Genomic DNA, 26,455 nt, shown 5'->3' on the forward strand with positions numbered 1-26,455 from the left:
GTCTTTGTATCATCTGCAAACTTGACCATAAAGCTATCAATTCCATCATCCAAGTCATTAATAAATAACATGAAGAGTAGTGAACCCAACACTGAGCCCTGTGAAACAATATTAGTCACTGGCAACCAACCAGAAAAGGCCCCCTTTATTCCCAGTGGTTGTTTTCTGCCAGTCAGGCAATTTTCCATCCATGCTCGTATCTTTCCTGTACATAATACTATGGGCTGCTATCTTGCTTAGCAGTCTAATATGTGGCACCTTGTCAAAGTCCTTCTGAAAATCCAAGTACGCAATATTCACTGACTCTCCTTTGCTCTTTCCTCAAAGAATTCCAACAGATTTTTCAGGCAAGATTTCCCCATATAATGAAGCCAGCTATCAGATCACTGTTCGTAAGGTTCTCTTCCAGAGAAGAAGGCTCCTACTTCTTATCTTTCATTCTGCTATCATTTCATAATTCTGTTTAGTTCTCCCCAGTGTGTATTTTACAAAATGGAGATCGAACTGTTCATAGCTGATCTAGCTAAAGTTCCACAGTGGCTTCACAGCCTACCTTGGCTGTTTTCATTCTGCCCTTCTAAAAATGAACTAGTGTTTTATGCTCTTAATAACTAATGCTAATTTTGTTGATCTGTAAAACTGTATCCATTGACCTTTTTGTGTCGCCAAATAATTTATTTATTTTCTAAGGATGTTTAGAATGTTGTTAATCTTGTGCACCACTAGCCTTTAAAGTTAATTTGCCGATTCTGCTAATTTCAGTTATATATTCACATATTGGAATTGTGAATGGATTGAGAAGTCAGAAATATTTAATATTTTCATTAGTCATGACATAGAAAGAAGCTGCTAATAATAAATGGAGTATTATTGTGCCTCATTGTGCATAAACTTGGTCATACTCTATGTCAATTTTTATTAACTAAATTCCTTCTGCACCTCATTTGGCACATTGGGCTGCTTCGTTAGTGTTTATCTGTTTTACAAGGCCAAGTTGCTAGCTCGACACTTACCCAGTATGGGTAGAACTCATGCAAGGAACCGGCTAGATTTGAACCCCTGACCTCATGCCCCGAAGTCTGGTGCAAGTGGCACTACACCACTGGCACAGACCAATGATTAGAAGAGAAGAGAGGTGAAGAGGTCTGCAGTAGTGAACGGAGTTCCATACTTAGAGGAACAGAGATGAGATTTTATGAACATGAAAGAGACACCTGGACGATATGTTGCCTCCCAGGTGCCAGGGTTAGGGATGTCTGAGCAGCCAGAAGTCTTGGTACACATTGGCACCAATGACATAGGTAGGAAAGGCCAGAGAATCCTAAAGGGAGATTTTAGGTAGTTTGTAGAAAGCTGAAAAGCAGGACCATTCAGGGTAAAAATCTCTGGATTGCTCCCTGTACCACGTGCCAATGAGTGCAAGGATAGGAGCATTTGTCAGATATATGTGCGGCTGAGGAACTAGTGCAGGGGGCAGTGCTTCAGATCTATGGATCATTGGGATCTGTTCTGAGGAAGATACGACCTGTACAAAAGGAATTGGTTACACCTGAACCCGAGGAGAACCAATATCTTTGCAAGCACATTTGCTAGAGCTGTTCGACAGGGTTTAATCTATTTTGGAAGGGCTGAGGATGGGACAGCTGGTTTACAAACAGAGACAGCGTTTAGTGAGACTGCTAGCAAGGACAAGCAAAAGGGCAAAATTGCAGTCAATGGGATGAGTTGCAATGTAAAAGGAGGGCAAAATCGAAAAGAGTGATGGATACAAAGCTGAAGATGTTTGAATGCATGCAGCATACAGAATAAAGTAGATGAACTTGTAGCACAGTTAGAGATTGGCAGGTATGAAGTTGTAGGCATCACTGAGTCATGGCAGAAAGAAGTCTTTAAATTGGAACTTAACATCCAAGGTACACATTGTATCAAAAGGACAGGCAGGTAGGCAGAGGGGGTGGGGTGGCTTGTTTGGTAAATCAAATCCTCAGAAAGAGGTAACATAGGATTGGAAGGTGTAGAATCGCTGTGGGTCGAGCTAAGAAACTGCAAGGTAAAAAGACCCTGATGGGAGTTATATACAGGCCTACAAGCTGCAACGTAGATGTGGGCTACAAATTACAAAAGGAGATGGAAAAGGGCAATGTTACAATAGTCAGGGGGGATTTCAATAGGCAAGTAGATTGGGAAAATCAGGTTGGAGTTGGATCCCAAGAGGGAGAATTTGTAGAATGATACAAGATGGTCAGCCTATTAGGGGATCAGCTATTCTGGATTTGTTTTTGTGCAATGAACTAGAATTGCCAGTGATCATAGTATGATAAAATTCACCATGCAATTTGAAAGAAAGAAGCTGAAGTCAGATGTATCTGTATTAATGTAGAATAAAGGGTATTACAGAGGAACTGGCTAAATTTGATTGGAAGAGGACACTGGTAGGCCTCTAGACGGCAGAGGAATTGCTGGGAACAATTCAGAAGGCAGAAGATAGACACATCTCAAAGAAGAAGAAATATTCTAAAGGCAGGCTGATGCAACCTTGGCTGACAAGGGAAGTCAAAGCCAAGGTAAAAGCCAAACAGAGGGTATATAATAGAGCAATAATTAGTAGGAGGTTAGATGATTGGGAAGCTTTTAAAAACTAACTGAAGGCATCTAAAAAAAGTCACTAAGAAAGCAAAGATGGAAAATGAAGGTAAGCTAACCAATAATATTAAAGAGGATACCAAAAGTTTCCTCAAGATATAAAATGAGTAAATTAGAGGCAAGAGTTGATATTGGACTGCTGGAAAATAATGCTGAAGAGGTAGTAATGGGGTCAGGGAAATAGTGGACGAACTGAATAAGTATTTTGCATCAGTCTTTACTGTGGAAGACGCGAGCAGTACGCCAGAAGTTCGAGTGTGTTGGGACAGAAGTGAGGGAAGTTGCCATCACTAGGGAGAATGTGCTTGGGAAACTGAAAGGTCTGAAAGTAAATAAATTACCTGGTCCAGGTGGTCTACACCTCAGGGTTCTGAAAGAGGTGGCTGAAAAGATTGTCTATCAAGAATTAATAGATTCTGACATTGTTCTGGAAAATTGTAAATGTCACTCAACTCTTCAAGAAGGGAGAGAGGCAGAAGGGAAACTATAGGCCAGTTAGTCTGACCTCTGTGGTTTGGAAGACGTTGGAGTTGATTATTAAGGATGTTGTTTTGGGGTACTTGGAGGCATATGATAAAATAGACTGACGACAGTATGGTTTCCTTAAGAATAAATCTTGCCCTACGACAAATCTGTTGGAATTCTTTGGAGAACTAACAAGCAGGATAGACGAAGGAGAACTGGTGGATACTTGGATTTTTGGAAGGCCTTTGACAAGGTGCCGCATATGAGGCTGCTTAACAAGTTCAGAGCCCGTGCTATTACAGGAAAGATACTAGCATGGATAGAGCATTAGCTGTTGGCAGAAGGAAAAGGAAGAAAAGAGAGCCTTTTCTGATTGGCTGCTGGTGACAAGTGGCATTACTCAGAAGTCTGTGTTGGGACCTTTTTTTTTTACGTTATATGTCAATGATTTGGATGACAGAATTGATAGCTTTGTGGCCAAGTTTGCAGATGATACAAAGATAGGTAGAGAGGCAGGTTGTGTTGAGGGAGCATGGAGACTGCAGAAGAACTTAGACAGATTAGGTGAATGGACAAAGAAGTGGAATACAGTGTCTGGAAGTGTATGGATATGCACTTTGGTGGAAGAAATAAAGACATAGACTATTTTTAAAATGGGGATAAAATTCAAAAATCCAAGGTGCAAAGAGACTTGGGAGTCCTCGTGCAGGATTCCCTGAAGGTTAATTTGTACGTTGAGTCGGTGGTGAGGAATGCAAATGCAATGTTATCATTCATTTTTATAAATTTTTTCTGATATTTATTCAATTTAGGTTTCGGTGTTATCCCTTCAATATCACCTAATAAAAATAATATTGGGCTATGTGGGAGTTGTATTCCAATAATTTGTTCCAGTAAAAGTTAAATTTATCCAAAAAGGTTGAATTTTAGAACAAGACCAAGTAGAATGTAAAAAGGTACCAATTTCTTGATTACATCGAAAACATTGGTCAGATAAATTTGAATTTAATCTATTTAGTTTCTGTGGTGTTATATATAATTGATGTAAAAAATTATATTGTACTAATCTAAGTCGGACATTTATTGTATTTATCATACTATCAAGACATAGTCTTGACCAATTTTTTCCATCAATTTTAATATTCAAATCAGTTTCCCATTTTTGTCTTAATTTATGAATCCCTGTTTTAATTGTCTGTTTTTGAATCAAATTATACATACAAGATGTAAATTTTTTAATTTTTCCTTTTTGAATTAAGATTTCTATTTCATTAGGGTTTGGCATTAACATTGTTTGACCCAGTTTATCTCATAAATAGGCCTTTAATTGAAAGTAACAGAAAAGAGTGTTATTTGATATTTTATATTTATTTTTTAATTGATCAAACAACATCAATATGCCTCCTTCAAAACAGTCACCTATATATCTGATCCCTTTTTGAAACCAGTTATGTAAAAGTTGATTATCCATTGTGAAAGGAATAAGCCTATTTTGAATTAAGTTTCTTTTTGCTAATAAGGATTTCTTTATTTCATCATCCATATTTACCTTATTCCATAAATCAATCAAATGTCTTAATATAAGAGATTCTTTCTTTTCCTGTATCCATTTGGATTCCCATTTATATATAAAATCTTCTGGTATATTTTTTCCTATCTTATCTAGTTCTATTCTAATCCATGCCGGTTTTTCTTCATCAAAAAAAGATGCAATAAATCTAAGTTGATTTGTTTTGTAATAATTCTTAAAATTTGGAAGTTGTAATCCTCCTAAATCAAATTTACATGTCAATTTTTCCAACGGTATTCTTGACATCTTTCCTTTCCAAAGAAACCTAAATTGAATAAATATCAGAAAAAATTTATAAAAATTGCATTGGCAGTAGCCAAAAAAGCTATTGCAGTTACTTGGAAATCAGATTCATATTTAACTATGGATCATTGGAATAATGAAATATATAGCTGCATTCCACTTGAAAAAATTACTTATAATTTAAGAAATGAATATGATATATTTTTGAAAATTTGGCACCCCTATCTACAAAAGATAGGATTAAATATATAGGTCCTTTGAAGATAAAATTGTAAGTTATTTGGGGAAAATAAAAACTAAAGTTATTTTGAACTCCATGGAGCATGTGGGGATCCTCCGATATCCAGGCAATCTTTCTATCTTTTTTCTTTTTTTTTCTTTCTTTTCTTTTTTTTTTCAGATAGGGATCTAAGGGGGGGGAGGGTTAAGGGGAGGGGGGAGGGTCAATATTAATTTTTCACTATTCTAATATTCTATTCATTTTATGTAATTCTCTTAAAAATTAAATAAATAAATGTTATCATTCATTTTGAGAAGACTTGAATATAAAAGCAAAGATGTAATGTTAAGGCTTTATAAAGCACTGGTAAGGCCTCACTTGAATGATTGTGAGCAGTTTTGAGCCCCTTCTCTACAAAAGGATGTACTGACATTGGAGAGGATTCAGAGGAGGTTCATGAGAATGACTCTGGGAATGAATAGGTTAAAATACAGGGATCAATTAATGGCTCTGGGCCTGTGCTCCCTGGAACTCAGAAGAATGACAGGGAATCTCATTGAAACGTATCGAATGTTGAAAGGCCTTGATATAGTGGATATGGTAAGGGAGTCTAGGACCAGAGGCCATATCCTCAGAATAGAGGGATGTCCATTTAGAATGGAAAAAAGGAGGAATTTCTTTAGCCAGAAAGTGATGGATACGTGGAATACATTGCCACATGCAGTTATGAAGGCCACGAGTATATGAATATATTTAAGGCAGAGGTTGATAGATTCTTGATTAGTCCTGGCATGAAGGGTTGCAGGGCAAAGGCAGGAGACTTGGGCTGAGGGGGAAATGGATCAGCCATAACAAAATGTTGGAACGGACTTGATCATCAAAATGGCCTAATTCTGCTTCTATATCTTATGGTCTTACAATAATAAAAAAACCCCTATAAATTAAAGCTCAGACTTGTGAACAGTTTTCCAGACACTGTCTCACCAAGGCCCGATATAATTGCATTAAGATCTGCCTAGTCTTGTACTCAAATCCCCTTGCAATAAAATGTGAACCTAATACTTCCCTTCCTAATTGTACTTGCACGTTCTCCTTCAATGATTTGTGCACAAGCACACACTAGCTCTTCTGAACACTTTTTGATCCATCACCATTAAGGAAATATTTGACCAAAATGCAGATTTTCGCATATTTCCAGTTAATACTCGATCAGCCATTTCATCATCCGTTCACTAAATCTATATTCCCTTGAATCTTTCTCCATTCTTCTCACAGCTCTCACTGCCATCCACTAGGTGTCAATTCTGAATAGCTGAATATACAGTACAGCATTTGGTGTTCACAATGTGGTCTTCTCTGCATTGGAGAAAATGAATGCATTTTACTGAGCACCTGAATTCAACTGACAGGGCAACCCTAAGCTTCCTATTGCCAGGCACTTTAATTCTCTATCCCATTCCTAATGTGACCTCCTGTATTGTTGCAATAAAGCCAATGCAAGTGAGGGACTGCACCTCATCTTCAATCTTTCTGGACTCAATATTGAATTCTGCAATTTAAGGTAACTCGATTTCTCTATCTGCATTCATCATCTATATGTGATTTTAGCTCAGCTTGCTTTCTTTTTCTTTTTTTTCCTTTTCCTCTCTTGTTTTCCCCCTAGGAGTGGAGGTTGTACCTTTGGATTGTGCCAAGCTTTTTTTCTAGTCTGCTTTATGAATAAATTTAAAAGTTGCTGTAAGTGCATACACAGATTTCATTCAGCTAAGCTAAGGGAAATAAATAATGTTTATCTAACCCCTACTGCCTAATTGTGGTATAATAAAGGATCTGAATAATTAGAGTTTGTACCAGGCAGATTGCAGGTGGAATTATGATATTTTATGAAAGGAAGCATTTATCAGTGTGTACTTATCATCTGTCTATTCTGCAGCTGTTACCCTAACAGTCGCTCATTTTTTTTGGATCACAGAGTGTTTCAAGGTTGATTGCATGGCATGAGTAGCCAGAAGGGAAGTTTGACTGATGGAATGTGCAAGTATAAAGGCTAAAGGAATGTTGTGGGTGGTTAAACCTAACTAGGTGTGTCTGCAGTACATATGCTTGCCTCTATGTGCCACATTACTTCTAAGTGCAATCAGTCTCTTTGTTGTGAAAGATCTTGCATGGATATTGCTCATGCTTGCCTGCTGGGGGTGATTTTTGTGTTCTTCAGACCATCTGCCACTTCAGTAAATGCAGGACCTAACAGGCCAAAAGCAGAAGTCTGCGGCTAGTCAATGCTTAAAATAGCAAGTAGATGCTCAGCATTGCGGATCAAAAAAATCATTAGATCGTTAAATATAAGTGAATGTTTTGGAGAGAATACTTACAACAATGCCCGGTGCTCCTGGAAAGCAGACACAGAAAATAAAAAAAATCAGTGTCAATAAAGTTCTGTTCTCTAGTTGTCTTTGGCGTAGTTAAGGTGTACAGTACTGCAGCTGCTTTTGACTCTTTTTTGTTCTGAATTAATTTGCAGTGCTTTTGGTAGTTATTCATTGAGCTTCTGAGAAAATTCTTTCAAAAAACTGAACAAATTTACACAATAGTATGCAAACTTGATGAACAAGTATGTACGTGTTCCAATTAAAATGCTTTCTACACGATGGCAAACAACAAGATAATAGAGGCATTTCTATGTCACTGCAGCACCTGCTAATCATCTGGTTTGGAACTTGTATGGTACAATAGAGAAAACACATGTTCCATGTTTTTACATCTGCAGATGGTGCTCGGCCAAAGAAACACCATTTTCCATAAAATTATACTAATCAGGCACTATATGCGAGTGCAGACTAAATCAGCGAAAACACAGGCAAGCTCTGAAGGAAAGGAGCGGGAAATTTCTAGGCGCAGTAACTTGGGGAGAGTTTTCTAACGTGTGGATGAAACAGACTGAATGGTGTACAATTACAGAAAAAGTGAAGTGAAAGGATTGGAAGAGGAGTATAAAGAGTTTAGGCACAAGGTAGTTCAACAGGAACCATTGTTGAGCAATGTTTAAACAAACAAGGACTAAGGACCTAGGTGATTATGGAACGGAGTAGGCATTATAGTCAGAGTGGTGACAGTAGATAAGAAAAATGAAATGGGAAAATGCTTCCAGGGAAATAGCAAATAATAGACTCAAAAAAGTGGCTGTGAGCTACAGAGGCAAACTGAATGAGGTGTGCAAAATCGTGACAAAGGAAGTTGTGTACCAAGTCCAAGTGGTCACTGCAGTCCAGAAACCATGATGGTTGAAGCAATGCATGACTAATGATGCTGAAGAATTGATGTTGCGAAATAATATCCAAGTGTGAACATAATTATATTCAAGATAGGTGCTGGTTAAGCCAAGTCTTAAGGACAGAAGGAAGTAGGAGATCCTTCGAGAAGTTTGCAGCAAATTGGAGAATGAAAGTTTACAGTTATACCAGGTTGATGGGATGTTGCAACTGGCCAACTGATCTGAACTAGCTGAAGCCTTGACCTGGAATCCCTGGTTGTCTGGCTGGTTGGAGTAGATTGTATTTGGAGTAACTTCAACTTGTGATTGAAAAACCCCATGAAGTAATGATTTTGAAAGGGCTTGACTCAGGACATGGCGTTGGCTAATTTGGGAGAAGTCCTGATTGACATTCTTTTTTACCAAGTTTTTCTCTAACTTGAAGCATTATAAGATGCCAGTCACCCAGGGTTCATGGATTTTCTCTAATCCAAGACCATTATCCACCAACTGTTTGCCACAGAAGTTCCAGGTAAGCCAAAAATTTAAGAGGAGCGGTTTTTACAGAAAGACTTGGAATACCCTCTAATAAATTAGACCATAAGGCATAGGAGCAGAATTAGGCCATTTGGCCCATCCATTCTTCTCCACTATTTAATCATGGCTGATCCTTTTTTTTCCCTCCTCAGCCCCATTTCCCGGCCTTTTCCATGTAACTTTTGATGCCACGTCCAATCAAGAACCTATCAATCTCTGCCTTAAATGCACCCAATGACTTGACCTCCACAGCTGTACGTGACAGCAAATTCCACAAATTCACCACCTTCTGGCTAAAGAAATTTCTTCTCACCAATGGAAAAATCCTTTCCACATCTACTCTGTCTAGTACTTTCAACATTTGAAAGGTTTCAGTGAGATCCCTCATCCTTCTAAATTCCAGCAAGTACGGACCCAGAACCATCAAACGATCCTCGTATGATAACCTTTTCATTTCTGGAATCACCCTTGTGAACCTCCTCTGGACCCTTTCCAATGCCAGCACATCTCTTCTAAGATGAGGAGCCCAAAGCTGTTCACAATACTCAAGGTGGGGCCTCACCAGTGCCTTATAAAGCCTCAGCATCACATCCCTGCTGTTGAAATCTAGACCTCTTGAAATGAATGCTAACGTTGCATTTGCCTTCTTCACCACCGACTCAGCCTGCAAGTTAACCTTTCGGGTGTTCTGCACAAGGACTCCCAAGTCCCTTTGCATCTCAGATTTTTGGATTTTCTCCCCATTTACATTTATTTCTACTACCAAAGTGCATCACCAAGTTCATGCATTTTCCAGCATTATATTTCATTTGACACTTCTTGCCCATTCTCCTAATCCGTTTAAGTCCTTCTTCATCATACCTGTTTCCTCAACCCTACCTGCCCCTCCACCAATCTTTGTGTTATCTGCAAACTTGACAACAAAGCCATCTATTCCATCATCTAAATCATTTATATACAGTGTAAACAGGAGTGGTCCCAACACCAACCCTTGCGGAACACCGCTAGTCACTGGCAGCCAACCAGAAAAGGATCCTTTGATTCCCAGTCGCTGCCTCCTACCAATCAACCAATGCTCTAACCATCTTAGTAACTTTCCTGTAATACCTGGTGAGCAGCCTCATCATGAGTGGCACTTTATCAAAGGCCTTCTGAAAGTCCAAATATACAACATCCACTGCATCCCCTTTATCTAACCTACTTGGAATCTCCTCAAAGAATTCAACAAGTTTGTCAGGCAGGATTTTCCCTTAAGGAAACCATGCTGACTTTGTCCTATCTTGTTCTGTGTCACCAAGTGCTCCATCACCTCGTCCTTAACAATTGACTCTAGCATCTTCCCAACCACTGAGGTCAGGCTAACTGGTCTATAATTTCCTTTCTGCTGCCCTGCTCCTTTCTTAAAGAGTGGGGTGATATTTGCAACTTTTCAGTCCTCTAGCACAATGCCAGAGTCCAATGATTTTTGAAAGATCATTTCTAATGCCGCCATAATCTCTAACGCTACCTGTTTCAGAACCCTTTGAAATTCCTTCAAAGCACAGTGTAGTTTAGGATATGAATGTGAAAGGATTTTTTTCACTGCAACTTGGAAGCAGACAACAGTTGGGCTGTATCTAAGATAGTCAAAAATACGCGGAAGCAGTAGGCTAATAAAGCACAGCAGCAGTGATTATCTTATCACAACCTACAACCCAATAGGTAATTATGCATTTATTATTTTGCAGACGGTTTTTAAATGAGGGGAAGGCAGGTGCTGCCTTTCCTGCCAGACCAGCTACCTAGAATTTAGAGAAGTTAAAAAGGATTGTCTTGTATAAATCCTTTGCTTATTATTATACAGAAAGGCAGTTATTGAAGGATTTAGGTCATTAATTTGACTGATTAATGATCTTTCAGTTCTGTTTTTCCAGCAGTGGTTTTGTTCCCTGATGAATGTTATCTAGTATATCACATCATGTCTGCAGCGTGAAGTATCCCACAGTTTCCACTGAATTTAGACAGCAGTAGATCAGTACAGCTGAAGCAATATTTTAAATGCTTTTTGTATGCTTATGTCAAATCAAAAGTACCTTTGTAGTAATCATTCAGGTGTCATATTTTAATTGATTACCTGATTGGTTGTCTTGTATAAACATCAAAAATATACATGTGCTGATACTTTCAATTTAAAGATTGTGGAAGGTGAAGGCAATTTGTACTTCACAAGACATTGCAAAATTTCTGTTCATGTATCACGATATACTCAGTGGCCACTTTATTAGATATCTCCGGCACCTTTCTGCATTTATGTCCTTGATGGCAGCTAGGCTGATGCCGGTAATGCATCAGGCAGTTTTAACTACCCGTTGTAAAGCCTTCCTGTCCGCAAAAAGAAGTAAAAGAATAAAAGAGATTTTCCTACTATTGAGTAAAATTAAGGATTAAATGACAAAACCGATTATGATGGAGACAATTAAAGATCTATCTTGTAATTATTCTAGATGGGAGTATCAGAATAGGTTCACCTCAAAGGTTGAGGCCAGAAGGCTGTGCTGTGCCTGGGCACGGAACTGTGTTCCTAATCCAGTTTCAGTAGCAGCAGTGCTCCATACCAGGTGAGCAGTTAAAACTGGATTTCTATCGAACCCAAATCATTATTTCACCTTTATGAAATAAGTTTATGAAGAAAAAAACCTTCAAAGAACGGTGTAGAGTTAGGTACGGGAGAAATACAAAGAGATCTAGGAGTCCTTGTTCATCAGTCACTGAAGGTGAATGAGCAAGTGCAGCAGGCAGTGAAGAAGGCTAATGGAATGTTGGCCTTTATTACAAAGGGAATTGAGTACAAGAGCAAGGAAATCCTCTTGCATTTGTACAGAGCCCTGGTGAGACCACACCTGGAGTATTGTGTACAGTTTTGGTCTCCAGGGTTAAGGAGGGACATCCTGGCTGTAGAGGAAGTGCAGTGTAGATTCACGAGGTTAATTCCTGGGATGTCCGGACTGTCTTACGCAGAGAGGTTAGAGAGACTGGGCTTGTACATGTTGGAATTAAGGAGATTGAGAGGGGATCTGATTGAAACATATAAGATTATTAAGGGATTGGACAAGATAGAGGCAGGAAATATGTTCCAGATGCTGGGAGAGTCCAGTACCAGATGGCATGGTTTGAGAATAAGGGGTAGGTCATTTAGGACAGAGTTAAGGAAAAACTTCTTCTCCCAGAGAGTTGTGGGGGTCTGGAATGCACTGCCTCGGAAGGTTGTGGAGGCCAATTCTCTGGATGCTTTCAAGAAGGAGCTAGATAGGTATCTTATGGATAGGGGAATCAAGGGATATGGGGACAAGGCAGGAACCGGGTATTGATAGTAGATGATCAGCCATGATCTTAAAATGGCGGTGCAGGCTTGAAGGGCCGAATGGTCTACTTCTGCACCTATTGTCTATTCTAAATTGCATACATACCCATATATAACAGATTACAATTTTTTCATTTCTACTGCCAACTTGCAATAATCAGCAGGCACTATGCCTCCTAAGTTTAAAGAGTAGGTTTTCATATGTAGCCTGAATATATAAACAAAGAAGAAAATCAAAGCAGGGTTATCCAGTACCAGAAATCTGATAGCAGCTTGTGTTGCCTTTTGCATATTGACTTTGCTTTGACAGTTCTGTTTAGACCAATTGATTGGGTTTTCAGGCAAGTAATGATGGTTTCAATGGTATATCCTTACGGTTTAAAAGACCTGAAAGTAACAGTGCATGATGCAGAAGTTAATCAAGTTTCTATTTTATAGAGTTGTGGTAGAAATGACTGTTGTGACTGTCAGCTGGTGGTTCCATTTTAATTTTTACATGTTCACTTTGAGTGAGTGAAGGTCTCCGTCGGTCAGAGTTGACCATGGATATTGCATCCCAGCTGTTTATATATGCAGGCCTTGGCAGTACAATATGGAGAGCAAGCTATTGCCCATCCCACTCTCCACGCATCTAATGAATCCAAAGGAGCGGCAGAGACCAGTCAAAGGAGTTGCCAGTCAATATTGAACTCAACTTAGGACTGCCTTAAGGACTCCAGCTCCGGATTTTTTTCCTCGGGGTTTACTCCTGAAGCCTTTCCCATGAGTGGGTATAGCTGCAAGCAGCAAAGGTTAGAGATCGGCGCTTTCCTTCTCCTAGATGAGCTGCTAGCCACGGCTGATGAGCCCCATCTGCTCAAAGCGACAGGCTTTAGGGCGCCAGTAATCCACCTTTGCCCTTTCTCATGTCAGTAGAAACAGTTCAGCCAGGTTTAATAGCTAAGCCATGCGTGAAGGCCAGGAGCTGGACTTGCTTGTCAGAGACTATTTGAACTGCACACTATAGGGAGTATCTAATAGGGAATGGGAGCTTGTCTCCATTACTGCCCACAGCTATAACAACTGTGCAAGAGGAGCCAATGTTCACTTTAATGTGTCACATTAGTAGTGACTTACTGAAATACTATTGCACAGTACCAAGAAAGCTGCCTTTAGTTATCTAAATAAGTTAGGTTTGAGCGGAGCGGCCATAGTGGAAGTGATGATTGTGTGAGTGGGCCAGTGTTAGAGTGGAGAGTTCAGGCTTGGGCTCACAGAGGCTTCAGTGAGGAGAGGCAAAGGCTGTAGGTAGATTTATTTTGTTAATTTATTTTTCTTTCTTATTGCACAGTTAGAGCAGTGAGGTAGCCAGGCAGAATGCTCTTCTTGCAGAATGTGGAAAGCAGGAAGTCCAGTGTACCTGACAACTACACCTGCAAGAAGTGCATCCAGCTACAGCTTCTTTCAGACCATGTTAAGATGAAATTGGAGCTGGAACTGGATGAACTCTGGATCATTTGAGAGGCTGAAGGGTTGATCAACAGCATGTACAGGGAGGTAGTTACACCCAAAGTCCAGAACATGGATAACTGAGTGACTGTCAGGAGGGGGAAAGGGGATAGACAGCCAGTGCAGAGTACCCCTGTGGCCATTCCCCTCAACAACAGGTATGCCACTTTGGGTACAATTCGGGTTGGGGAGTAACCTAGCAGAGGAAAGCTATGATGGTCAGGTCACTGGTGCTGAGTCTGGCTTCGTGGCTCAGAAGGGAAGCAGGAAGAAGAGGTGAGCTGTAGTGATAGAGGATTTGTTGGTTAGGGAAACAGTAAAGAGGTTCTGTGGATGAGAATGGGATTCCCAGATGGTTTGTTGCCTCCTGAGTACCAGGGTAAAGGACATCTTGGTTCGAGTCCACAACATTCTTAAGTGGGAGGGTGAACAGCTGGATGTCATGGTCCATGTCAGTTCCAATGACATGGGCAGGAAGGGTAATGAGATCCTGCAAAGTGAATTCAGGGTGTTAGGTGCTAGCTTGAAGGACAGGTCCTCTAGGGTTGTGATCTTAGGATTGCCACCTGTGCCACATGCTTCTGAGCCCAGAAATGGCTAAAGAGTTAGAGGAGCCAATTTTAGAGAGTTCACAGACTATAGCAAGAATCGTAAGGTCATGATCAAAGGTGATTTTAAGTTTCCACGTATTGACTGGGACTCCCTTACTGTAAAAGGGCTAGATGGGATAGAGTTAGTCAAAATGTGTTCAAGAAAGGTACCTTAATCAATACATAGGAGTCTATAGAGTGAGACTAGAGAAAGTACGATACTAGATCTCCTATTAGGGAGTGAGACAGGGCAGTTGTCAGAAGTTTATGCAGAATAACACTTTTAATCTAATGATCATAATGCCTTTAGTTTCAGAGAAGGGTAAGTTCAGCCTTGGTTTGAGATTCTAAGTTGGAGAAAGGCCAATTTTGATGTGTTACGTACCCCATAAGTGGGTCACTTACAAGCAAAGATAGAGAGGTCCGTTGAAGTCTGATGGTACCATTTTTTTAAGTACTTATTGATAAAGGGGCACAAAAATAAGATTAATGCAAACATACAGATAATATACATCATCAATACTAAGTCTAAAAGCGCGGGTATAATAATAATCAGTAAGAAATAGCTCTATCGTTGTCTAGGGGATAATGTATTGTCCGATGGAAATATAACAGTCACTGTTAGTTCGTTCAAACTGCAGCGTTTTGGGTTTAAGAGAGACGGTTTAAACTTGCCCAGGTCTTTTATGATGCCAGTCCGTTGAGTCAGGGGAGTTGGTTTCCCCGTTGTTAGCTAAAAGCTGTTTTCCGCGGTACCAGCCACCAGTCCCAGGCAACGGAACTGAATGCACGTGGCCTCCTTCAAATGGCTTTCCGCTATTACAGGATCACTAGCGTTTCTTCTGGTGCATCTGAGGGGCTGTTCCTACAGACCCTCTTTTATCCTGACTCGCAGGGTTGTAGATGTCAATCAGGTTGGGGTGATGCAATCTCTTTCTCACCCAGACCACTTTGCCTGAGGGCGTTCACGTAGCATAGCATCTCAATCCACAAATGTGTCTCCAAGAGACAATGGCCATGTCCCGTAGCTTTACATCGCCGGGGAACGAGGCATTCTGTACTTCTCTCTCTCATTTCCTGGGTCCCCTGACCCAACCCAATAGTGATCTTGCGACTCTCACAAAGGAGGGGGCTGCAGGCATAACAGATGGTGTTAGAAAGGATATGGCACATGTGGATTGGCACAGGCTGTTGTCTGGCAAATGTATACCTGGTACGTGGGTGGCCTTCCAAAGTGAAATTTTGAGACCACAGAGTTTGTTTGGTCCTGTCAGAATTAAAAGGCAGGGATAATAGGTTTAGGAATCTTGGTTTTCAAAAGATATTGATGCCTGGTTAAGAGGAAGAAGGTGCATAGCAGGAATAGACAGCAAGGAATAGATGAGGTGCTTGAGAATTTGAAGATATGTAAGAGAACACTTGAGAGGGAAATCAGGAGGGCTAAAGTAAGGCTTGAGTTTGCTCTGCCAGACAAGATGTGGGAGAATACCAAGGGCTTCTACAGATGTTAAGAGCAAAAGAATAGCAAGGAATAAAAATGGTCCAATTGAAGATTAGCGTGATCATCTACACATGGAGCTGAAAGAGTTTAGAGAGTTCTTCAGAGGATTTTCTTGCATCTGTTTTCCCCAGGAGAGGGACACAGAGTCTATAGAACTAAGGCAAAACAATCGTGAGGTCATGGGTCATATCTGGATCACAGAAGAGGAGGCACTTGCTGTCTTGAGGCAACTTAGAGTGGATTAGTCCCCAGGGCCTAACAAGATGTCTGCTTAGACCTTGTGGGAGGCTAGTGCAGAAACTGCAGGAGGCCTGGCAGGGATATTTAAAACATCCGTAACCACAGGTGAGGTGCCAGAGGACTGGAGGATAGCTAATGTTCCATTGTTTAAGAAAGGCTCTAGAAATAATCCAAGAAATTGTAGGCCAATGAACCTGACATCAGTAGTGCATAAGCTATTCAAAACTATTCTAAGGGACAGAGTATCTAAGTATTTGGATAGTTAGGGCCTGATTAGGGATAGTCATCATGGCTTTGTGTGTGCTAAGCCATATCTAACCAATCTTGTAGAGATTTTTGAGGAGGAAAGTTGTTGAGGGCGAGGCAGCGGGTGTTGTTTACATGGACTTTACCAAGGCCTTTGACAAAGCCCTGCATGGGAGGTGGATCATAAAGATTCAGTTACTTAGCATTCACGGTGAGGTAGTAAAATGGATTGAAAATTGACTTCAAAGTTAAAGCCAGAGAGGGGTAGTAGATGATTGCCTCTCTGACTGAAGGCCTGGCACTAGTGGTGTGCTGCGGAGATTAGTGTTGGGATCATTGTTGTTTGTCATCTATATCAACAAACCATTACCTAGATGGTAACACGAGTGAATCTGCAGATGCTGGAAATAAATAAAAACACAAAATGCTGGCAGAACTCAGCAGGCCAGACAGCATCTATGGGAGGAGGTAGTGACAACGTTTTGGGCTGAAACCCTTCATCAGGAGTTTACCTAGATGGTAAACTAGGTCAGTAAATTTGTGTTTAACACTAAGATTGGGGGCAGAGTGGACAGCAAGGAAGGCTATCAAAGCTTGCAGCAGAATCTAGACCAGATGACAAAAACTGGCTGAAAAACGGCAAATGGAATTTAAAGCAGACAAGTGTGAGGTGTTTGGGACTATGAGCCTGGGTAGAACTTATTCATTGAACAGTGGGGCACTGAGGGGAATGGTAGAACAAAGGGATCTGGGAATACAGATCCATAATCGCTTGAAAGTAGTGTCATAGGTAAATAGGGTTGTAAAGAGAGCATTTGGTACATTGGGCTTCATATACCAAAGTGTTGAATAGATGAGTTGGAATGTTATTTTGAAGTTGTATAAGACATTGGTGAGGCCAAATTTGGAATATTATGAGCAGTTTTGTTCCCCTACTTACAGGAAAGATATCAATAAAATTGAAAGAGTACAGAGAAAATTTACAAGGATGTTGCTGGGACTTGAGGACCTGAGTTATCAGGAAAGGTTGAATAGGGTAGGATTTTTTCCATGGAGCTTCGGAGAAACGGCAAGATTTGTTACGCTAAATACTTGCAGGCTTTTTGCACTAGAGCTCATAGGTTAAGGGTGAAAGGTGAAATACTTAAGTGGAAACTGAGGGGGAACTTCTTCACAGAGAGGGCAGTGTCCTTAAGTTTTGGTTGTTTTTTTGTTTTACTGTGAAACAGCATCTGAACTACACCATAATAAAATGTAATCTCAGCAAATAATGATCTTGTTATAATTAGCCGAGTGCTGTCAGTGGCTGTTGTTCCTCCCTCACTTTTTCTATAGTTAACTTACAAGTGATACCCACTTCTATCTTCTAAAGTTCTGCATTGCATAAAGCCACAAACAATGCCAGTGTCTTCACCCAGAAATGGCAGTAATACAGTGTCTCCTCTGTTCATTCCATTTCAATGGACTTTGTCTTCACAATCCCATTCTACATTTTCCCACCACACCCCTGATCCTTTGCTGGAGTTGATCACCAGTCTACCAAGTTCACAAAAATCATTTAATCAGCTGCATAACACGTAGATGATTTCAAAATGGAGTATTAATGTGTTCTTTGCAACAATCAGGAATTAATCAAGCAAATTGCTTATGTCAAATGTAAATTGAACATTCAAGAACAAGTCAGGCAGTATCTATGGAAAGAAATAAAGAGTCATTGTTTTGGGCTGAGGGACAGGAAAAGAAGCCAGAATAACCTGCTCATGAACATACCAATTTTACAGAGAAAGGCAAACTATGCTTTCATTTTCCATCTTCAAAAGAGGGAATCACTAAACAATGCAGGAAGATTTTTATGGATATATCCCCTGCCCCACCATATCAGGAGGCAATGATAGAATTCTGGATATCTACTCTTCACAAGATAATAGAAAACTATTCAGGTAGTAATGACTGAGAGACAAGTTAGATTATAGAAAGAAGGGATATGTTCCAATTTTGTTTCAAGTCAATCCAGAGGACCTCAAGCTTCAATCACCTAGACAGTGTTATATTTTGGGAGTTCAACCTCACATTGAGCAAGTCAAAAGGACGAACAAGTCTTCACAACCGGATAGCTGAAGTTAAGATGGGGTTGGACTGCTGATGACTTCAAGTAAAGGTCAAATCTGAATGAGCAAGGTATTGGGCAGATCATCATATTGCATGACATTTCCCGATTGTAACTCCAGACCAGATATCCTAGCCGCTTGAATAGGTTTAAAAATGTATATAAAAAAGAAATTATTCAGAAAACTAATTAATTAATTTTATGTCATTTTTCAGGTTCTCTGGATGGAAGTCAAAGCACTGAAATACCCATAGATGTGGGGACTAATCCAACAGATCAGCACTACCCAATATGCCTGAAGCCCCAAAATCAGTGTCTCTGGCAAATTTTGCCGTTCTACCTGTTCATTTAATATATGTTCAAGCTAAAGAGTTTTACAGTGACAAGTTGCAAGCTGAGGCTTGCTTTTCAACCTCTTCATTTTTATGCTCCTTTACTGTCCTTAGAATAACATTTATTTTAGATATGATTTGAACCTGCTTTCTTTCTTTGATAAGAAATTGAACTTCAGTAAAAGAGATATAGATAAAGAATAGTACAAGCTGTTGTGTCTCAAGGGTACATGTCAATCTTTCCACCTGTCTAGGGATGAATGTATTATGTCATCTGCATACCATAACAATATATGGTATATAATATCACTTGCCTTATTGATGGCTATGTTAGGAAGCAATATGATGGCAACTATATGTGGAGCCCACCACACTCTAGCATTATAATCAGAACTCTTAGAGCCTGAAATTAGACTCAGTGCACCTGCATGATTGTGGCATTCAGTTAGTGCAATACGAAGCACTCCAAAACATATTGAAATCACTGCCCTTCAGTGTTTCCAACTGATGATATGTCACTTATGGGAAAGGACATCATTTCTCATTGACAGAATTATATGTGAGTGCTACCAGGAAATTAATAGGATTTTAAAACACAGATGTAATGTCCCAGTATGACATTTTGTGCTGTGCAAAATGTGCAATTCAGGTGTTTACCACAGATCTTTTTGGCTAATTTTATACCGCTGTCTTCTAGTCTTTACTTGCCTCCTTTCTTACATCCCCCCTAATAAATTCCAGAAAATGTGACTTTTGTAACACACAAGCATAGGAATGTGAATTACTAGTTAGTAAAAGCTCTGCTGCTAAGATCTTTAAGATTAGGTGAAGCACCAGAGGCAGTGGATTAGTCACTTTCAAGCACATGGTCTCTATGTTTTAACTACGTATTTGCATTGCATTTGAGTGACCACATACAAGGGAAACAAAGAGAAAAGACTTCATTAATTCTTTTTATTCCTTGTAAAAACATCAAAGAAAGAATGAAGTTCAGATATATACCTGTTTATATGTTGACCTTAAACTATTAGTTCTTTACAGATTAAAAGCACAAGTATATCAGGAGGATGATACAAAACAAGAACCTGAGCTAATTTGGGAATAGAATTGTACCATCTATAATTCATTTAATGTACAGTGTATAACTGGACAAAGACTTATTTGCAATTCTGGCAAATGTTTAACCTGAAGCTTTTAATTTAGTGCCTCCTGTACGTCATATCCAAGCAAAAACCATATATTTATATACAAACGTATATATATATATATATTTTTTTAAAAGTGCAACATAAGAGTTAAAACTCTATTCATTCCTGTCTTTCTGTGCAGTGATTGCCTTATTTGTTTGTGATGTAAGCATCCCCTGAATATGTAATTAACATTTCAGAAAGGAATATGGCCGCAGATAATGAAATACTTCTGAAAGGTGCTGCATTTGTGGAAATCATTATCCAGTCTTGGCCTAGTTCTGAAAATTTCGAATAAATACCCATCAAGCTGTTATGGGTCTTTGTCACCCAATATTCTTTACCTCACAGCTCTGAAGCACTGATTTGTAGGACCAAATACCTAATGTTTTTTTTCTCATTTAGATGAATTAAGCTGCAAGAAAACACAGGCAAATCACTGCATATTTAGATACTTAATCTCTGAGTTTTTTGACTAAGGATTCCTTATCATTTGCATCTTAAAATTGTGACAAACAGAACAATAACTCTGTTAACATTTTGTATATATATGCACTTGCAACTCATTTTGTTTTATATCATACTCCTGAAAATCTTTGTCTTCCTGTATGTTTCAATCAGCAGATGACATATGGGTTACCTGGACTATTTATTTACTCAGATTATGCTTCGTTTGAATACATTAAACAGATGAAATGTACGATTCCAATTTCTGTCAATGTCTACTAATATTTTGTTTTGCAATGACAACTTTAATATTCTAAAGTGATGCTCTTTTGGTGTTCATCCTTCTATTATATGGCAGCACTGTTTCTATTGCACTTATACTTTGTGTATCAGTCAAGTGAATGTGCTCTTTGGTTGTCAGATGCTTTGTACAATGCTTTATTTTTATTATATATGTAAATATAAAGTAATATTTGATAAGCAGAGTATAAAAAAGCAGCCTTTGTAAGTTATAATTCAAATGTAACATCTTGCTGTTGATTTCTGTCAATTATTGAGCTCATATTAAAGAAAACAGATAAAGCCTCCAGTGATCTGTACTTGGCATTTGGTGCAGGAATGTGAAATGCAGTCTTGCAGTGTTATGGTAATTCATGTGGCATCCCTACTTACCAGGTTATAGCTAAGATTGTATCTTCTACAGCATATCATTTGTAAATAATTAGTCATAAGTTCAGTCTGTTTTATCCGTTTGTTTGATCTACAAGTTCTTTTTAAGAATATTTCTCAATAGGAACCCACTTTGCAGCTTTTTTAAATGTTTCTTTAAAAATCTGTAACTTTATAATGTAAAGCAAAATTAAAGAAGTGCGTCGAGTTTTCAGACAGTTCCTAATTTGCAGTGTTCTCTGTCCAAACCTGAAGTGTCATGTTTTCTCCTTAATTTGCTAATCCTCAGTTACTAAAAGGTTAAATAGTGTCAAGCAAAAGTTTCACTGTGCATGCCCTTCCTGTGTGAATTATAACTGTTAATTGATTTGTGCCCAGATATTTTGGCCAGTTTATACCAGTAAATATTTTCCTTACAATTAATTTAACATATGGAATTACAGAAATCCTAGTCTAACTATATTAATAATTCAATTAATCAGGAGAAATGTATCTCCATAAAATTCAAATTGCTCATTCTCTTCAAGTTAGTTGAGAAGTTTTAATGGAATTATTTTAATGCAGAAGAAGTCTTCTATTCAGTGAACAAACCTGCCCTCTTCTGACTTTTCCTTCATAGCATGTCACAAAGTCACTGACTAACCCATGTTGCACGATCACTTTGAATATTTTACTACAACAATGCAATATTATTCAGCAATATCTGAACTTCTTGTCTAATTCATAGAATGATTCTTGAAAATACTCAAAGTAGTGATTTTGTAATGATACACCAGTGCTGTTACCCCGCTCCAGAGACATTTCACATAAACATGAAAATGCTTGACATCATTACCAAGGAAAGGTTGGGAAATCCAAACATTTTAATCTTCAGCTTAACTTTTAAAATAATACTTCATTTCTATAGAATTTGTTGTATCACACAAAAGTTGCACTACTTCACTGAAGATCCCAGACTTGGGGCATTACATTTCTAAGTCCCCCCTCCCCACCCCCATCCAAAAAAAAAGACTGAGATTTTCCTTCTGGTTATGGGAAGGGGATTGGTGAAGAATCACCGCTGCAATTAAAATTATTAGTCATGAACACCCATATCTGGTCTGCCTTCAAGATGGAACTTAAAGCACGAGTTACTTAACTAAAAGTGGCCATGGACTTGTATGGTTCCACATCATAAGAGAAAATGTAGTTCAGGAAATATAATGTAATGTGATGTTTAACTTAAAATACTTTATGCATAATTTTTTAATATTCAGATTTTATATGTATATTGTTCAAATGTCTAAACTTTATCAAATAATCCTATTCCAATTGAGAAACAATGACTAGTTTTGCATATTATATCACTCTGGTGAAGTAACTAGTACTATGTTTCTGTGTACTTTTCTTGATATTAGGCAGTTGAGCTGAAATATTTGTATATTGCATTATTGTATTTTTATAAGAGCTGTCCCCAGGTTATGAACATCCAACAAATGGACCCGTAGATACTAATGAGTGCCCCTATTAATATTAAATTGAGAGGTGCAATCTATGTATATATGAATGTCAAAACTAGTTTCCTTTCTCCACTCCTAGTGGCTGTTCTTATCAATCTCATGAACTTTTATGTCATTCATTACAATACTGTGGGAGGTATGATTACCATACTGAATAATATTTGTAGATATTCTTCCTTAAGTGACAAAATTGGCATCTGTTAAAAATAGCAGAACTTGTTAGTTACCTAGAGATAGCTTGTATCTACATACTTAGGCTGTCTTGTTTGATGCTCCCCCATATAAAGATATTATACCCGTCAAAATATCAGAGTAGATTTGAAAACCAATCACAGATTTAATTATTTACTGACAGAAATATGTCCGTTTATAATGCACTGCTGTTTGACTTTTCTTTCTCATCTTTTGTCTCTCCATAATCAATTTTCACCACTGCTTATAATGTTGAAGTTGGAGAAAATAACGTTCTTGGAAAGTTTATTTGCTGCCTCTCAGCTATCGGTGGATTTTCTAAAACTGATAAAGAGCTTTTTTTAAAACTCAATATTCAAAAATGCAGCATCAGCAATTTGTCCTGTAACATTTTTGAAACCTTTAGAATTTGCCCTTTTAGAGCATACTGTCCGAGGCTGTTGGAAAGACAAACTCGGGAAATTGTTTGATTCTTCAGTCTCCTTGCTATAAGGGAATTGCACAGTTTCTCTATGGGGCCATCGACATCCAATGAATCTATTTTTGATGCAGTAGTTCCTTGTTCTCCGCAGATTGTTATTACTCTGGGTGCGCAAGAATTTTGACATGAAATCTCAACTATTCCTTCTCCACCACCCTAAACAGATGCTGCTTGACCCAGAGATCCTCCTGCAGATTGTTAGGTGCAAATGGTTATTCTATTCTTCCAGAGGTCATACTAATTTGATTGTTCAAAGGATTTGATATTTTTCAAGGATAGAGAAATGTAATAATATGTAATGCTAACTATATGAACCACTTCTTCCAAGGGATGTAGTTTTTAATTATGCACTACGCTTTAACATGAGTGCATGGTAGTATAACTGAGCTATTGGCTCTTGACTGTGAAAGTAACAAGAGGCTACCTTGTCATCTGTTATAACCTGTAATCACCTGTCAAGGAATGTCTCTGCAAAATAGGTTTGTTTGACATCCTGTGCTGCCAACTACTTTCAAACAACAGAAAAGCATTTCACTGCATACCTTGTTCCTTTCATTTATCTCACATCAGAACATTGTCGCAGTTTGCACTCTGTATGAAACAATATATGTGTCTTTAGAATTAACCTTATGCTTTTACCAAATAGAATCATATCAATGAAAGCCAATTCTGTCTCTATTCCCTCTCCATTTAAAAATGTGAGCTGATGTTCATAAAATTAATTAACTATCATATAAGTTTTATTAAAATGCAGAATCTATACAATTTTGTACAAACTTTAAAGGTGGACATAGTTGTTTCTTTATTTTTTAATATTTTGCCAGTAAGGATCCTAAGACAATTATAAATATGTCCAAAAATTAAAAATGATGCATCTATAATTATTATTTTAAATTCAGAAATGCTATAGTACATCCAGCCACCAAAGCAGAAACAAGATCATGTCTTTTTCAGTTGAATTTCATGGAGTCTTCCTGCTGAATTAATCTTGGAGACAACCTGAATAAAGTTGTCACACAGAGGTACAGCATATCAAAATATCATTCTGTAATTTTAGGTAATTGTTTTTCAACTACAAACTATGAAAAGTGTAAAAATAGATCTTTGCATCACAATTTGAGGAAGGAAATTCTTTCTATTGAGCGAGTGCAGTGTAGGTTCACAAGGTTAATTCCCGGAATGGCGGGACTGTCATATGTTAAAAGATTGGAGCGACTGGGCTCGTATACACTGGAATTTAGAAGGATGAGAGGGGATCTGATTGAAACATATAAGATTATTAAGGGATTGGACACACTGGAGGCAGGAAGCATGTTCCCGCTGATGGGTGAGTCCAGAACTAGAGGCCACAGTTTAAGAATAAGGGGTAGACCATTTGGAACAGAGATGTGGAAAAACTTTTTCACCCAGAGAGTGGTGGATATGTGGAATGCTCTGCCCCAGAAGGCAGTGGAGGCCAAGTCTCTGGATGCATTCAAGAGAGAGTCAGATAGAGCTCTTATAGATAGCGGGGTCAAGGGATATGGGGAGAGGGCAGGAATGGGGTACTAATTGTGTATGATCAGCCATGATCACAGTGAATGGCAGTGCTGGCTAGAAGGGCCAAATGGCCTACTCCTGCACCTACTGTCTATTGTCTAATATTTAAAGGTTGTGATTTTAAAAGCTTTGGAAAATATTATTTTATATCCAGTCTTTGAAGTATGAAGATACCGGTTTTGGGTTTGTGCATTGAATTTATTATTGTCATCTCACTGCAGTCATGAGAACATGTGAATAGCCACATGAGCATTAAGAAATTGTTTCTGTTCCCTTTATCTGCTGTGGCACATCACCACAAAATGAATTAAGAAACACAGCTGGGTAACTGAGAAATGATGTGCACACTTGCACTCAAATACTTACAGATATTTGTTCAAAGTATTGTGGACCATTCACAGATATTTTCATTTTACAAGTTTTTGTTGGCAATATGAATAAACTAAGCTCACATTGTTCTTTGAGAACAATCCATTTTAGTGTATTTTTTTCTGTTTCTCAAGCTGTCAAATGATTTCAAAACAAGCTTAAGAATGCTTGCTTGCATTAAGATATCAAGCATTTTTAAGATGAAAGTTCAGGATACCTTTGTTATGTGCATTGTCATGGAGATGGAATTCATTAAAAATTGTGATTTCAATCTAATCAGTGTTGGTTTTATTACTGATGCAATAATACAGGATTCACTCAGAAAAATATAAACACCATTGCAAGTTTCTTTGATGTATTTTGTCACTTAATCCATTTTTCAATTTTATAATTGCATTACAAAAACAGAGTAAAAACAGAAATTTAAGTAGGTTGTGTGTAATTTTTAAATACATAATAGTGTTGATTAATACATAATAAATGTGAGAATGTTGGCAAGTTCAAAATAGAACAGTAGTTATATCAAAGCTTATTTTTACAGTATTCTTGCCCTTCCATCATTATTGTCAGACATACTATGTTCTGTGCCACTGCCACCTCTCCTCTCAATCCGTTCGAAACACTTCACATTTTTTTGATGAAGTACTTTTTGACACTTGTCTCTAGATTTTATTTTCTTTCATTCCCACTTCTGCCCTGCAGCGATGGTAGTTTGCTTTTCTTTTGAAATGTGTAACATTGCTCCAGGAGTTCCAGATGGCAGTTTCCTAAGCCTAACTACCTCTCCACTAACCTTCCCTCCACAAAAGGTCAGAAATGTGAACATTCACTGACGGTTGAGTGCCATTTACACTTCAAATGATGTAGTAGTTCATGGTCACCCAACATAGAAATAAATCATTTGGATTCGCACTGTTGTGGTGTATGAATGTCCTGCCAATCCGGGGAGTCTAATCACCTTCCCTTTATATTCAAAACTATTACCTTTGATGAAGTCCAGAGTGCACTTCAGCTGATATAGGCCAGGAGGTTGTTGCTAAGAAATTGGACAATCCAATTAGCAGAAATGAATTGAATCATCAATATTAGTGGTATAACTAGACTGGCCAGATATTTAAGTTACTTTCACTCTTCTAACATCGTGGAGTGAGCCAACATTAATCATAAGGTTAACTGGACCTGCCACATAAACGCTGTCCACTAAATTCCTGAGCTTAGATGGTTTGTGCAATATGACTCGTTCTTCACTTTCCAAACTTTTCTCCCATTTACAAGTGGGTGGGAGGAAAGCTGCTTGTTT

The 26,455-nt window shown here is 38.5% G+C and overlaps 1 protein-coding gene across 4 annotated transcripts in view; it reads left to right on the forward strand.

Moving 5' to 3' along the window:
- ralgapa2 (Ral GTPase activating protein catalytic subunit alpha 2) overlaps positions 1–21,289 on the forward strand; it is a 477,749-nt gene extending 456,460 nt beyond the window's left edge. For all 4 annotated transcript variants that reach the window (XM_073051378.1, XM_073051381.1, XM_073051380.1 and 1 more), the window contains one exon: positions 18,656–21,289. The gene's annotated coding sequence lies outside the window, so the exon portion shown is untranslated. The remainder of the gene's footprint in view (positions 1–18,655) is intronic.
- Positions 21,290–26,455: the final 5,166 nt, after the last annotated feature.

This window comes from Hemitrygon akajei, chromosome 7 (genome assembly GCF_048418815.1).
Source record: "Hemitrygon akajei chromosome 7, sHemAka1.3, whole genome shotgun sequence".
In the NCBI taxonomy this organism is placed as follows: domain Eukaryota; kingdom Metazoa; phylum Chordata; class Chondrichthyes; order Myliobatiformes; family Dasyatidae; genus Hemitrygon; species Hemitrygon akajei.